Here is a 15,479-nt window from a genome sequence, read left to right as displayed (position 1 = left end):
TTGAAAATCCTGCCCTCCACCAGGTGAGGAACCTGTATCCACAATAAGAGAGAAATCCGGGCTTGCGGTGAAAACGTTACTTCCTGATGCATGTGAAGGTGATACCCTGACCATTTGTCCAGCAGATCCAGTTGAAATGGTCGGGCATGAAATCTGCCGTATTCGATTGCCTCGTAAGCAGCCACCATCTTGCCCAGTAATTGGATGCAAAGATGTATGGATACCTTGCAAGGACCGAGCGAACCATATCCTGGATAGTCAAGGCTTTGTCTCTCGGGAGAAACACCTTTTAAGACACAGTATCCAGTATAATTCCCAGGAACGGAAGACGTTGGGTCGGTTCCAGGTGAGACTTCTGAAAATGTGGGATCAGTCAGTAGTCGAGTCGTCAGATCGATGCAGTCCTGCAGAAGCTCCATAGACACAGCCTTTATTAGGATATCGTCCAAGTAGGGGACTATGGGAGTCATTCTGAGTTGATCGCTAGCTGCCGTTGTTCGCAGTGCAGCGATCAGGCTAAAAATCTGCATTTCTGCGCATGCGTATGCACCGCAATGCGCACGCGCGGCATACGGGTACAAAGTCCTTTGTGGTTTTGCACAGGTTCTAGCGAAGCTTCCAGTCGCACGGCAGAACGCAGGAAGATTGACATGAAGTGGGCGTTTCTGGGTGTCAACCGACCGTTTTCAGGGAGTGCTTAGAAAAACGCAGGCGTGTCGGGGCGGGTGTGTGACGTCAAAATCTGTTCCTCTGTCGTTAGAATCAACGCACACGAAGAGTGGCTACAGGGCTGGTCTTGTTTTACACAAAAAGATTTTTCAGGTGCTCTGCTGCACAAGCGTTCGTACTTCTGCAAAGCGAAAATACACTCCCCAGTGGGCGGCGGTAATGTGTTTGCACGGTTGCTAAAAACTGCTAGCAAACTAACAACTCGGAATGACCCCCTATGTTCACTCCCATCATGCACAGCTGCAGCATCATTTCCGCCACGACTTTGGTGAAAACCCTCAGAGCTGTGGATAATCCAAAGGGTAAAGCCTGAAACTGGAAATAGTCGTTCAATATGGCGAACCTGAGGTAAGCCTCATGAGGGGGCACATGGGAATGTGTAGGTAAGCATCCTTCACATCCAGAGATACCATGAACTCCCCCTTCTCCAGCGCGGACACCACCGCCCGCAGGGATTCCATCTTGAATTTGAATACCCGCAAATACGGGTTTAAAGACTTCAAGATCAAGATGGGGCGCACCAAATCGTCTGGTTTGGGTATGACAAAAAGACTGGAGTAATTAAAGGATTTTAATTAACTACCGATAAATCCTTTTCTCGTAGTCCATAGAGGATGCTGGGGTCCACATTAGTACTATGGGGCACTTTAAGAGATTAATAGTGTGGGCTGGCCCCTCCCTTTATGCCCCTCCTGCCAGACTGAGTCTAGAAACTGTACCCGAGGAGACGGACATACTTCGAGAGTAGGAAATACACAGATGGTGGTGAGATTCACACCAGCTCACACATACAACAAAAGGAAAGCCAAGCTAACAAACTTAAGACCAATTCAGCAACGGCTGAACTAACAAAACTGAACCAAGTAACAATGCAGGAATACAAAGCACTGGACAGGCACCCAGCATCCTCTACGGACTACGAGAAAAGGATTTACCGGTAGGTAATTAAAATCTTATTTTCTCTTACATCCTAGAGGATGCTGCCAGTACGGGAGGGAGAGTGCTGAGGCTCCTGCAGAACAGACTGATCAAACTTTAGGCCCTCAGAGGCCAAAGTATCGAACTTGTAGAACTTAGCAAACGTGTTCGACCCTGACCAAGTAGCTGCTCGGCAAAGCTGTAAAGCCAAGACACCCCGGGTAGACGCCCAGGAAGAACCGACTTTACGAGTAGAGTTGGTCTTAACAGATTTTGGACACGGCAATCCTGCCGTAGAATAAGCATGCTGGATAGTGAACCTAATCTAGCGAGAAATTGTCTGCCTAGAAGCAGGACACACAACCTTGTTGGGATTAAAACGGACAAACAGAGCGTCCGACTTCCTGTGACATGAAGTTCTCTTCACATATATTTTCAAAACCCTCACTATATCCAAGGACTTTGAGGTAATTGAGGAGTCAGTAGCCACTGGCACCACAATAGGTTGATTGATATGAAAGGCTGACACAACCTTTGGAAGAAATTGCTGACGTGTTCTTAGCTCAGCTCTATTCTCATGGAAGATTATATAGGGGCTCTTACAGGACAATGACCCCAATTCCGACATGCATCGAGCAGACGCGAATGCCAACAGAGTGACCACCTTCCAAGTAAGAAACTTGACGTCCACGTCCTGTAAAGGCTCAAACCAATCCGATTGCAGGAACTGCAGCACCACATTTAGATCCCAAGGTGCCATAGGAGACACAAAGGGTGGTTAAATATGCAGACCCCTTTTGAGAATGTCTGAACCTCAGGAAGAGCCGCCAATTGTTTCTGGAAGAAAATGGACAAGGCCAAAATCTGAACCTTTATGGAGCCCAAGCGTAGGCCTACATCCACACCTGTCTGCAGAAACCGTCCAAGTTGAAACTCCACCGTAGGAAACTTCTTGGATTCACACCAAGACACATAGGGGGTCATTCCAACCCGATCGCTCTTTGCACTTTATCGCAGTGCAGCAATCGGGTCGGAACTGCGCATGCGCCGGCGCTGCAGTGTGCCGGCGAATGCCGGACAGCCGAAGGCCATCGGTCCCTAGCGATCGCCTCTGCCTGATTGACAGGCAGTAATGGTCGCTGGGCAGGAGGGGGCGGCACGGCGGCATTTGGCTGCCGTTTTGGGGGCGCTGTCCGGCCAACGCAGGCGTGGCCGGACCATGCGGGGGGCGGGCCGCAGCGGCTGCGATCGCGGCTACGTTTGATGGTATGGAGGTTGAAAGCCAGATCTGAGCTTGAAAGGCAATCCGAAAAAGGTAATTCCTTCTCTGATACGGGTTAGGGAGGGAGTAACGTCAAATCATTAACATCGGATTTGGAAAAACTATGGGGGTCATTCCAAGTTGATCATAGCTGTGCTAAATTTAGCACAGCTACGATCAGGCACTCAGACATGCGGAGGGACGCCCCTCACCCCCCCCCCCCCCCCCCCCGCAGAAATGCAAATGCATCACTTAGCGGCGATACTTTTGCATTTGAGGAGTAAATCACGGCCAGCGCAGCTCCTGCGGCTGGACGGGATTTACTCCTCATATGCGAAAGTTTAGCCGCTGTGTGATGCTTTTGCATTTCTGCGGGGGGGGGGGGGGAGAGGGCATGAGGGGGCAGACTAGCTCTGTGCTGGGCGTCCCCCTGCATGTCTGAGTGCCTGATCGTAGCTGTGCTAACTTTATCACAGCTATGATCAACTTGGAATGACCCCCATAGTTTTTCCAAATTCGATGTTAACGATTTGACGTTACTCCCTCCCTAACCCGTATCAGAGAAGGAATTACCTTTTTCGGATTGTCTTTCAAGCTCAGATCTGACGTTCAACCTCAATGCCATCAAACGCAGTTAAGTCTTGATAGGAGAACGTCCCCTGTTGGAGAAGGTCCTTGCGAAAAGAGGCCTTAGATCCTCCAGCAGTAATTCCAGAAGATTCGCCCCTCTTAGCCAGTCCGGAGCAATGACGATCGCCTGAACTCTTGTTCTTTTTAATGAGCTTGAGAAACCTTTGGGATGAGCGCAAGCGGAGGGAACACATACACTGACTGGAATGTCCACAGAGTGACTAGTGCATCCACCGCCACTGCGTGCGGGTCTCTCGACCTGGAACAGTATCTCCGAAGCTTCTTGTTGAGGCGAGAGGCCATCCTGTCTACCAGAGGTACCCCCCAATGGCTTGTCACCTCTGCGAACACCTCCAGATGGAGGCTCCATTCTCCTGGATGGAGATCGTGTCTGCTGAGGAAGTCCGCTTCCCAGTTGTCCACTCCCGGAATGAAGATAGCTGACAGCGCCACCACATGCTTTTCTGCCCATTGGAGGATTCTTGTTACATCTGACATCGCAACTCTGCTTTCCGTTCCGCCTTGTCCGTTTATGTAGAACACTGCTGTGACATTGTCCGACTGAACCTAAATGGCTTGATTTTGTAGAAGATGTGCTGCTTGTAGAAGGCTGTTGTAAATGGCCCTCAGTTCCAGAACGTTTATTGGAAGGAGAGATTCCTGACTGGACCACCTTCCTTGGAAGTTTTCCCCTTGGGTGACTGCTCCCCAACCTCTGAGGCTTGCATCCGTGGTTAGAAGGATCCAATTCAGAATCCTGAACCTGTGGCCTTCGAGTAGGTGAAACGTTTGTAGCTACCAGAGGAGCAAAATTCTTGCTTTCGTCAACAGGCGTATCCGCTTGTTCTTTATGAAGGTGTTATCCCGACCATTTGTCCAAGAGATCCAGTTGGAAGAACCTCGCATGGAACCTTCCGTACTGAAGAGCCTCGTAGGAAGCAATCATCTTCCCCAGAAGACGAATGCACTGATGAACCGATACCCTGGTCAGCTTTAGGAGTACTCGGACCATTGATTGGATCACCAAAGCTTTCTCCACTGGTAGAAACACCCTCTGCACTTCCGTATCGAGTATCATTCCCAGGAAGGGCAGTCTCCATGTCTGCTCCAAATGTGACTTTGGAAGATTCAGGATCCACCCATGATCCCGGAGTAGGCGAGTTGAGAGAGCACTACTGTGCAACAACTTCTCCTTGAAAGACGCTTTTATCAGCAGATCATCCAAATATGGAATTATGTTCACACCCTGTCGGAGGAGTAGCATCACCTCCGCCATGACCTTGGTGAATACCCTCGGTGCTGTGAATAGGCCAAATGGCAGTGCCTAGAACTGATAGTGACAGTCCAGCAGCGCAAATCTGAGATAAGCCTGATGAGGCGGCCAGATCGGAATGTGAAGGTATGCATCCTTGATATCCAGCGATACCAGGAATTCCCCCTCCTCCAGACCTGAGATTACCGCTCTCAGAGACTCCATCTTGAATTTGAATTCCATCAAGTAGGGGTTCAATGACTTTAGGTTTAATATCGGCCTTACCGAACCATCTGGTCTCGGTACCACAAACAGGTTTGAGTAATAACCCTTGTATTGTAGGTGGAGTGGAACAGGAACAATGAGATTTGTTTGAACCAATTTTTTAATTGCTTCCTTTAGGATAGCGCTGTATGTCAGCGAAACGGGTAAGCCTGATTTGAAGAATCTGTGAGGTGGGAGATGTTGTAACTGCAGTCTGTATACCTGGGCCACAATATCCTTTACCCAGGGGTCTAAGCATGATGACGCCCAAACGTGACTGAAATCTTTTAGTCTCACTCCCACCTGCCCTATCTCCAGACTGGGAGGTTCACCGTCATGCTGAAGATTTTGAGGACGCAGAACCTGGCTTCTGTTCCTGCGTACCTGATGGCGCAGGTTTTTTGGACCTCCTCTAAAGAAGGTGGTTGGAGGTTTGGATTTCTTACATTTTGCGTTCCAAAAGGACTGCAGTGTAGGCAAAGGATAAGACTTCCTCGCCAGTGGTGTTGCTGAGGGAAGAAAGGATGACTTACCCGCAGTTGCCGTGGAGATCCATGCATCCAAAGCATTCCCAAACAGAGCCTGACCTGTTAATGGTAGGTTCTCCACACTTCTCTTGGATACCGCATCCGCAGTCCATGGCGTAGCCAGAGTCCTCTGCGTGCCGAGACCGCCATAGCAGTAGCCCGTGCATTCAGCATACCTACCATGAACCCTGCAGAATCCTGTATGTGAGAACAAATCAATGTCACGTCTATCCATAGTATCTAAGTCCTCTAGCAATGGGGGTAATTCCAAGTTGATCGCAGTAGGAAATTTTTTAGCAGTTGGGCAAAACCATGTGCACTGCAGGGGGGCAGATGTAACATGTGCAGAGAGTGTTAGATTTGAGTGGGGTGTGTTCAAACTGGAATCTAGATTGCAGTGTAAAAATAAAGCAACCAGTATTTACCCTGCACAGAAACAAAATAACCTACCCAAATCTAACTCTCTCTGCAAATGTTACATCTGTCCCCCCTGAAGTGCACATGGTTTTGCCCAATTGCTAACAAACTTGGTGCTGCAATCAACTCAGAATTACCCCCAATGTGCCTGACCACTTTACTATGGCTTTAGAAATACTCCCACAAGCAATAGTGGATCGTAAAGTGACACCATTAGCTGTGTATAGTGTTTTGAGTGTAGTCTCAATCTTGCGGTCAGCCGGTTCTTTTAAAGGGGGTTGAACCAGGAACAGGTAAAACCACCTTTTTTGACAACCTAGATACAGATGCGACAACTATAGGTGGGTTTTCCCACTTTTTCTATACTCTTCAGGAAAAGGGAAAGCAATGAGAACCCTTTTAGGGATCTGGAATTTTTTCTCTGGGTTTCCAAGGATTTTTCAAACAAAAAGTTCAATTCCTTTGAAGCCGGAAAGGTAAGCGAGGATTTCTTACTTTCTGTAAAATAAGATTCCTCCACCTGCTCAGGTACGCTCTCAGAAATATGTAAAACATCTCTAATGGCTTCAATTATTAGTTGCACCCCTTTTGCAAAGGATGCATCTCCACCCCTGCAATCCCACTTACCGTCCCCTGTATCACAGTCAGTATCAGTGTCAGCTTGCATTATCTGGGCAAGTGTATGCTTTTGTGGGTATGTAGGTGGGGTTTTTAATGAAGTAGCGGGGTCAAATAATGTAACCCCTCCACGTATTTCCTCAAAAACTGCGTCTCCTTCTCAGTATGTGACATCCTATTTGAACTCTGGGATATCATTCCCCTTAAAGAATCCACCCATGGGGGTTCGGATTCAGAAGGCTTAGACAGTATTTTGCAGTCCTGAGTACATGGAATTGACTCCTCAGGAGAAGATAAATACTCTGCAGCACAGCTGAGTGCTGGATCCGCTCTGAGGAGAAGCCTCACCCCCAGCAATGGCGCGCAGCTTCCCGGACAAATTTGATTATACTGGCCGGAGTTATCTATGCTAAAAGCGGGATTAGCCCCTGTTAGCATCTGTGACCAGTTTAGGGTGACTGCGCTGGCCCAAGACGCCCCTCCAAGCGCCTACACTAAGTGTTGCTGAGCCTTCCTGGAGCACAGCCTGTTAGAGCTGCACTCCCACCCTTGTGCCGCCATTCCCGCTGGCGGCCCGCTAACTGGGACGCCGGCACTGTACTCACCACTCTTCTTACTTCTGGCTCTGTTAGGGGTTGGTGACCTTGCTGTGGGAGTGAGCGGTCGCCTCGTGGGCTTGCGATCAGCACCCTCAGGAGCTCAGTGTCCTGTCAGCGGAAATAGAGAACCATTAACTTCTGGAGTTGGTTCCTACTTCCCCCCTAAGTCCCACGAAGCAGGAAGGCTGTTGCCAGCAGCCTTCCTGTACCTAATGATCTTATTAAAATAAAAAAAATAAGATTTTACTCACCGGTAAATCTATTTCTCGTAGTCCGTAGTGGATGCTGGGAACTCCGAAAGACCATGGGGAATAGCGGCTCCGCAGGAGACTGGGCACAACTACAGAAAGCTTTAGGTCACCTGGTGTGCACTGGCTCCTCCCACTATGACCCTCCTCCAAGCCTCAGTTAGGATACTGTGCCCGGAAGAGCTGACACAATAAGGAAGGATTTTGAATCCCGGGTAAGACTCATACCATCCACACCAATCACACCGTACAACTCGTGATAAGAAACCCAGTTAACAGCATGATAACAATGGAGCCTTTGAACAGATGGCTCAACAATAACCCATTAGTTAACAATAACTATGTACAAGTATTGCAGACAATCCGCACTTGGGATGGGCGCCCAGCATCCACTACGGACTACGAGAAATAGATTTACCGGTGAGCAAAATCTTATTTTCTCTAACGTCCTAGTGGATGCTGGGAACTCCGAAAGGACCATGGGGATTATACCAAAGCTCCCAAACGGGCGGGAGAGTGCGGATGACTCTGCAGCACCGAATGAGAGAACTCAAGTTCCTCCTCAGCCAGGGTATCAAATTTGTAGAATTTAGCAAACGTGTTTGCCCCTGACCAAGTAGCAGCTCGGCAAAGTTGTAAAGTCGAGACCCCTCGGGCAGTCGCCCAAGATGAGCCCACCTTCCTTGTGGAATGGGCTTTTACTGATTTAGGATGCGGCAGTCCCGCTGCAGAATGCGCCAGCTGAATTGTGCTACAAATCCAGCGAGCAATAGTCTGCTTAGAAGCAGGAGCACCGATCTTCTTGGGTGCATACAGGACAAACAGCGAGTCAGTTTTCCTGACTCCAGCCGTCATGGAAACATACATTTTCAAGGCCCTGACTACGTCCAGTAACTTGGAATCCTCCAAGTCCCTAGTAGCCGCAGGCACTACAATAGGTTGGTTCAAGTGAAAGGCTGATACCACCTTAGGGAGAAACTGGGGACGAGTCCTCAATTCTGCCCTATCCATATGGAAAATCAGATCAGGACTTTTACATGACAAAGCCGCCAATTCTGATACACGCCTGGCCGAAGCCAAGGCCAACAACATGACCACTTTCCACGTGAGATATTTTAGCTCCACGGTTTTTAGTGGCTCAAACCAATGTGATTTTAGGAAACTCAACACCACGTTGAGATCCCAAGGTGCCACTGGGGGCACAAAAGGAGGCTGAATATGCAGAACTCCTTTGACAAAAGTCTGAACTTCAGGCAATGAAGCCAGTTCTTTCTGGAAGAAAATCGGCAGAGCCAAAATCTGGACCTTGATGGACCCCAATTTGAGGCCCAACGTCACCCCTGCTTGCAGGAAGTGCAGGAATCGACCCAGTTGAAATTCCTCCGTCGGGGCCTTCATGGCCTCACACCAAGCAACAAATTTCCGCCAAATGCGGTGATAATGTCTTGCGTTGACATCCTTCCTGGCTTTGATCAGGGTAGGGATGACTTCCTCCGGAATACCCTTTTCCTTCAGGATCCGGTGTTCAACCGCCATGCCGTCAAACGCAGCCGCGGTAAGTCTTGGAACAGACAGGGTCCCTGCTGTAGCAGGTCTTGTCTGAGCAGCAGAGGCCAAGGGTCCACTGCAAGCATCTCTTGAAGTTCCGGGTACCAAGCTCTTCTTGGCCAATCCGGAACCACGAGTATAGTTTTCACTCCTCGCCTTCTTATTATTCTCAGTACCTTGGGAATGAGAGGTAGAGGAGGAAACACATAAACCGACTGGTACACCCACGGTGTCACTAGAGCGTCCACAGCGATCGCTTGAGGGTCTCTTGACCTGGCGCAATACCTTTTCAACTTTTTGTTGAGGCGGGACGCCATCATGTCCACCTGTGGTCTTTCCCACCGGTTTACCAGCATCTGGAAGACTTCTGGATGAAGTCCCCACTCTCCCGGGTGGAGGTCGTGCCTGCTGAGGAAGTCTGCTTCCCAGTTGTCCACTCCCGGAATGAACACTGCTGTCAGTGCTAACACATGATTCTCTGCCCATCGGAGAATCCTTGTGGCTTCTGCCATCGCCATCCTGCTTCTTGTGCCGCCCTGTCTGTTTACATGGGCGACCGCCGTGATGTTGTCTGACTGGATCAGTATCGGCTGGTTCTGAAGCAGGGGCCTTGCCTGGCTTAGGGCATTGTAAATGGCCCCATGCTCCAGGATATTTATGTGAAGAGAAATCTCCTGATCTGACCACAGTCCTTGGAAATTTCTTCCCTTTGTGACTGCACCCCAGCCCCGAAGGCTGGCATCCGTGGTCACCAGGACCCAGTCCTGCATTCCGAATCTGTGGCCCTCTTGTAGATGAGCCCTCTGCAGCCACCACAGCAGCGACACCCTGGTTCTTGACGATAGGGTTATCCGCTGTTGCATCTGGAGATGGGACCCGGACCATTTGTCCAACAGGTCCCACTGGAACGTCCTTGCGTGGAACATTCCGAATGGAATTGCTTCGTATGAAGCTACCATTTTCCCCAGGACTCGTGTGCATTGATGTACCGACACTTTTCCTGGTTTTAGGATGTCTCTGACTAGAGATGACAACTCCTCGGCTTTTTCCACTGGAAGAAACACTCTTTTCTGGTCTGTGTCCAGAATCATTCCCAGGAACAGAAGACGTGTCGTTGGGACCAGCTGTGACTTCGGAATATTGAGTATCCAGCCGAGCTGTTGTAGCACTTCCCGAGAAAGAGCTACCCCCACTACCAACTGTTCTTTGGACCTCGCCTTTATCAGGAGATCGTCCAAGTACGGGATAATTAAAACTCCCTTCTTGCGCAGGAGTATCATCATTTCGGCCATTACCTTGGTAAAGACCCTCGGTGCCGTGGATAACCCAAACGGCAGCGTCTGGAACTGATAGTGACAGTCCTGTACCACAAATCTGAGGTACTCCTGGTGCGGAGGGTAAATGGGGACATGCAGGTACGCATCCTTGATGTCCAGGGAGACCATGTAATCCCCCTCCTCCAGGCTCGCAATAACCGCCCTGAGCGATTCCATCTTGAACTTGAACCTTCTGAGATAAGTGTTCAAGGATTTTAAATTTAAGATGGGTCTCACCGAACAGTCCGGTTTCGGTACCACAAACATTGTGGAATAGTAACCTTGTCCTTGTTGAAGGAGGAGTACTTTGACAATCACTTGCTGTGAATATAGTTTCTGAATAGCCACCAACACTGCCTCCCTGGCAGAGGGAGTTGCCGGTAGGGCAGATTTTAGGAAACGGCGGGAGGGAGACGTCTCGAATTCCAGCCTTTACCCCTGAGATACTACTTGAAGGACCCAGGGATCCACCCGTGAGAGAGCCCACTGTGCGCTGAAATTCCTGAGACGGGCCCACACCGTTCCCGGTTCAGCCTGAGCAGCCCCAGTGTCATGCTGTGGACTTACCGGACGCAGTGGAGGACTTCTGCTCTTGGGAACTAGCTGTGTGCTGCAGCTTTTTCCCCCTACCTCTGCCCCTCGGCAGAAAGGATGAGCCTTTAGCCCTCTTATTTTTCTGGGGCCGAAAGGACTGTACCTGATAATACGGTGCTTTCTTTTGCTGTGGGGTAGCCTGTGGCAAAAAGGTCGATTTCCCAGCAGTAGCTGTGGAAATGAGGTCTGAAAGGCCCTCCCCAAAAAGTTCCACCCTTTTATAGGGTAAAACTTCCATGTGCCGCTTTGAGTCGGCATCACCTGACCATTGCCTAGTCCATAACCCCTGTCTGGCGGCAATGGACATAGCGCTTATTTTGATGCCAGACGGCAAATATCCCTCTGTGCATCACGCAGGTATAAGACAGCGTCTTTTATATGCTCAATCGTCAGCAAAATATTGTCCCTATCCATGGTATCAATGTTTTCCGACAGGGAATCTGACCACGCAGCTGCAGCACTGCACATCCAAGCCGATTCAATAGCGGTTCTCAATATAATGCCAGTGTGTGTGTATATAGCTTTTAGGGTATTTTCCTGCTTTCTATCAGCAGGTTCTTTTAGGGCGGCCGTATCCGGAGATGGTAGTGCCACCTTCTTTGATAAGCGTGTCAGCGCTTTATCTACCCTAGGGGGTGTTTCCCAACGTGACCTATCCTCTGGCGGGAAAGGGTACGCTGCCATTAACCGTTTAGAAATTATCAATTTCTTATCTGGGGAAGTCCACGCTTCATCACACACCTCATTTAATTCCTCAGATGCAGGAAAAACTACTGGTAGTTTTTTCTCTCCAAACATAATACCCTTTTTTGTGGTACCTGGGGTATCATCAGAAATGTGTAATACATTTTTCATTGCCTCAATCATGTAACGGGTGGAACTATTGGAGGGTACACTCGTCTCATCATCGTCGACTCTGGAGTCGGTATCCGTGTCGACATCTGTATCTGTCATCTGAGGTAGCGGGCGTTTTACAGCCCCTGATGACATTTGAGACGCTTGGACAGGCACAAGCTGAGTAGCCGGCTGTCCTATGTCGTCAAACCTTTTATGCAAGGAGCTGACACTGTCACGTAATTCCTTCCATAAGTCCATCCACACAGGTGTCGACCCCGCAGGGGGTGACAACACATTCACAGGCATTTGCTCCGCCTCCACATCATTATCCTCATCATACATGTCGACACAGCAGTACCGACACACAGCACACACACCGGGAATGCTCTGACAGAGGACAGGACCCCACAAAGCCCTTTGGGGAGACAGAGGGAGAGTATGCCAGCACACACCAGGGCGCTATATATCACAGGGATATCACCTATAAAGAGTGTTTTCCCTTATAGCTGTGATAAAGCTAAATATTTATCGTATATAATACCCTTTATGAGGTCTAAGAACACTGTACGCTATCTACGTATGAAGTACCGTAAGGGTACGCTCGTTGCGTAACAATCGCCTAGCCGTGGTCGAGACGCTCAAGCGTCACGTTCGCTCACGGCCAAGAGATCACAGGCAGGCACGTTATTGGCTGCTGACTAACGTGATGATTCGCTATAGCGTAGCGGACGCTCGGGACCACGAGGAGATCACCAGCGGCGCTGACGCTCACAATATTAAACCTTTATATCTAAACCATAAACAGTGTGCAGTAAAACTTTAGTGTAATGTTAGAGTGTAAATGAAACACAGAATAACCTTATTACCTTTAAAGCTGTTCGAGCGTCACCGACGCTCTGAGAATACTTAACACTATAAGAAATACACAGATACCGTGCTCAGGGTCCAACGCCTAATATATATATTATGAATGATATACTTGCAAAAGAATTAAACACAATACAAGTCATACACTACAATATAACATAGACTACCTAACCAGATAACTACACAGGAAATACAATACAATACAATTACGATTTACGGGAAAATAAGAGAGAAAGAGAAGGAGAGAGAGAGAGAGAGAGAAATTGGCTCACAATAACAAGAAGATCAATATGATTGCGGAGAAACACTTACGCACAAGGGGAAACGATCGCATGCGCCTCGATATCCAGCTCCCGATTATCAGCAATGAGAACCGTTGAAGAGAGTGAACTGGATATGGTCGGCCTGCCTATTTATGCCCCACACACAATACAATTCAATGGTCCCTACAATCTCATTGTTCATTGGACACAGGAATTCGGCTTCGCATTATAACAAAAGGTCATAGGTTGATTCATACAGGTGGGCTGTGACTGCTTCCAACTGTTCAGGTGGGTGGGATACTGGGTTTCCCGCCGCATGATTAAGTAAGAACAAATAATAGTAAATGGACATAAACTTCTTATGTCCATAACTATTCGCACGAGCGATTAATCCGCTCCAAACCAACACCGGAATATTGCTATTTAAATACTCTTCCGATGGGTACCAAACACCACTGTATGACCCCTGTTAGACCCTTCGTACAATACAAAGAGGGATCTCTCTGTTCAGGAACATGCTATGTTAACTAAACTTTCAGAATCTATCAAAGGGACCATGATCTACAAAATACATTATATAGTGAAAATATGTAACGATTGAGTCGCATGCTACGATCACATAAACTCTACCCTAAATACGCATACCGTGCGCCTGCGGGTGCCCGCGACTGTGAGTATGCGCACTCACGGGAGAGCGTACGCATGCGCAGCGCGGACCTGTATGAGGTGCAAATATGGCAGTGTGTATAGAGATATTTTTCTGACTTTGACAGCTGCCTATATATTTATATACTGCGCCTAAATTGTGCCCCCCCTCTCTTTTTTACCCTTTCTGTAGTGCAGGACTGCAGGGGAGAGCCAGGGAGCGATCCTTCCAGCGGAGCTGTGAGGGAAAATGGCGCCAGTGTGCTGAGGGAGATGGCTCCGCCTCTTTTTCGGCGGGCTTTCTCCCGCTATTTTAAAACGTCTGGCAGGGGTTAATTTACACCTATATAGCCCCTGGGGCTATATATGGTGTTAATTCGCCAGCCAAGGTGTTAGTATTGCAGCTCAGGGCGCCCCCCCCCCCCCCCCCCAGCGCCCTGCACCCATCAGTGACCGCAGTGTGTGGTGTGCATGAGGAGCAATGGCGCACAGCTGCAGTGAAGACAGAAGTCTTCAGCCGCCGATTTTCCGGACCTTCTTGCTTCTGGCTGTGTAAGGGGGACGGCGGCGCGGCTCCGGGAACGGACGACGAGGTCGGGTCCTGTGTTCGATCCCTCTGGAGCTAATGGTGTCCAGTAGCCTAAGAAGCCCAAGCTACCACCAGTTAGGTAGGTTCGCTTCTTCTCCCCTCAGTCCCTCGCTGTAGTGAGCCTGTTGCCAGCAGGTCTCACTGTAAAATAAAAAACATAAACTATACTTTCTTCCTAGGAGCTCAGGAGAGCCCCAAGTGTGCAACCAGCTCGGCCGGGCACAGAGATCTAATTGAGGCTTGGAGGAGGGTCATAGGGGGAGGAGCCAGTGCACACCAGATAGTCCTAAATCTTTCTTTAGAGTGCCCAGTCTCCTGCGGAGCCGTCTATTTCCCATGGTCCTTACGGAGTCCCCAGCATCCACTAGGACGTCAGAGAAAAAAAAAAAAAAAAATAATATATATATATATATATATATACAGTCCAATAGGCGGCACTCCGGTAAATAATGCATGAAACAGCAGGTTTATAGCAACAACGTTTCGAGGTTTATTAACTTCGTCGTCAGGTTACAAACAATACAACTGATTCACATACCTTATATCCCTTCCCCATGTGCTGTGAGCTCCGGCGTGGATCCGGCGTTCAGACGCCCACAGATGACGTCATCCTGCCGCTCCGCCTACCAGACGCGTCACCCTAAGCCAAACAAAAATACATATAAATGACAAGTTACCAAAACAGTGCTCATATGATAACATACAATACAGCAACATTACAGATACTTAAAGACAGATGTATGACAAGCACAGATGCAATGGACATGAAATAGCACAGTCATACATTGACCAAGTGTAAACAGGATTGAAAGGGAACTGAATCACCGAACACCTAATATAATTATAATTATAAGAAACTGTGTCTCATTGAGACCCCTTGGTGAAAGGGTTTGCAACTCATTGACCCATTTGGATTCCTTTTGTAGCAGCCGCAATGACCGATTGCCACCTCGCAAGCTAGCTGGTACATGGTCTATAATAAATAAGAATTTACTCACCGGTAATTCTATTTCTCGTAGTCCGTAGTGGATGCTGGGAACTCCGAAAGGACCATGGGGAATAGCGGGCTCTGAAGGAGGCTGGGCACTCTAGAAAGATTTATGACTACCTGGTGTGCACTGGCTCCTCCCACTATGACCCTCCTCCAAGCCTCAGTTAGGATACTGTGCCCGGACGAGCTGACACAATAAGGAAGGATTTTGAATCCCGGGTAAGACTCATACCAGCCACACCAATCACACCGTACAACTTGTGATATTATATCCAGTTTGACAGTATGAAAACAACTGAGCCTCACAACCGATGGCTCAACAATAACCCTTTAGTTAGCAATAACTATGTACAAGTATTGCAGACA

General features: G+C 48.7%; 1 long non-coding RNA gene across 1 annotated transcript in view; it reads right to left on the bottom strand.

Moving 5' to 3' along the window:
* Window positions 1-14,758, bottom strand: part of LOC135057074 (uncharacterized) — a 35,057-nt gene extending 20,299 nt beyond the window's left edge. Inside the window, exon 1 of the long non-coding RNA XR_010244128.1 lies at window positions 14,661-14,758. This is a non-coding gene — a long non-coding RNA (uncharacterized LOC135057074). The remainder of the gene's footprint in view (window positions 1-14,660) is intronic.
* Between the last annotated feature and the right edge of the window lie 721 nt (window positions 14,759-15,479).

Source organism: Pseudophryne corroboree, chromosome 3 (assembly GCF_028390025.1).
Source record: "Pseudophryne corroboree isolate aPseCor3 chromosome 3, aPseCor3.hap2, whole genome shotgun sequence".
NCBI classification, from domain to species: domain Eukaryota; kingdom Metazoa; phylum Chordata; class Amphibia; order Anura; family Myobatrachidae; genus Pseudophryne; species Pseudophryne corroboree.
This window is presented reverse-complemented; position numbering and strand designations above follow the sequence as displayed.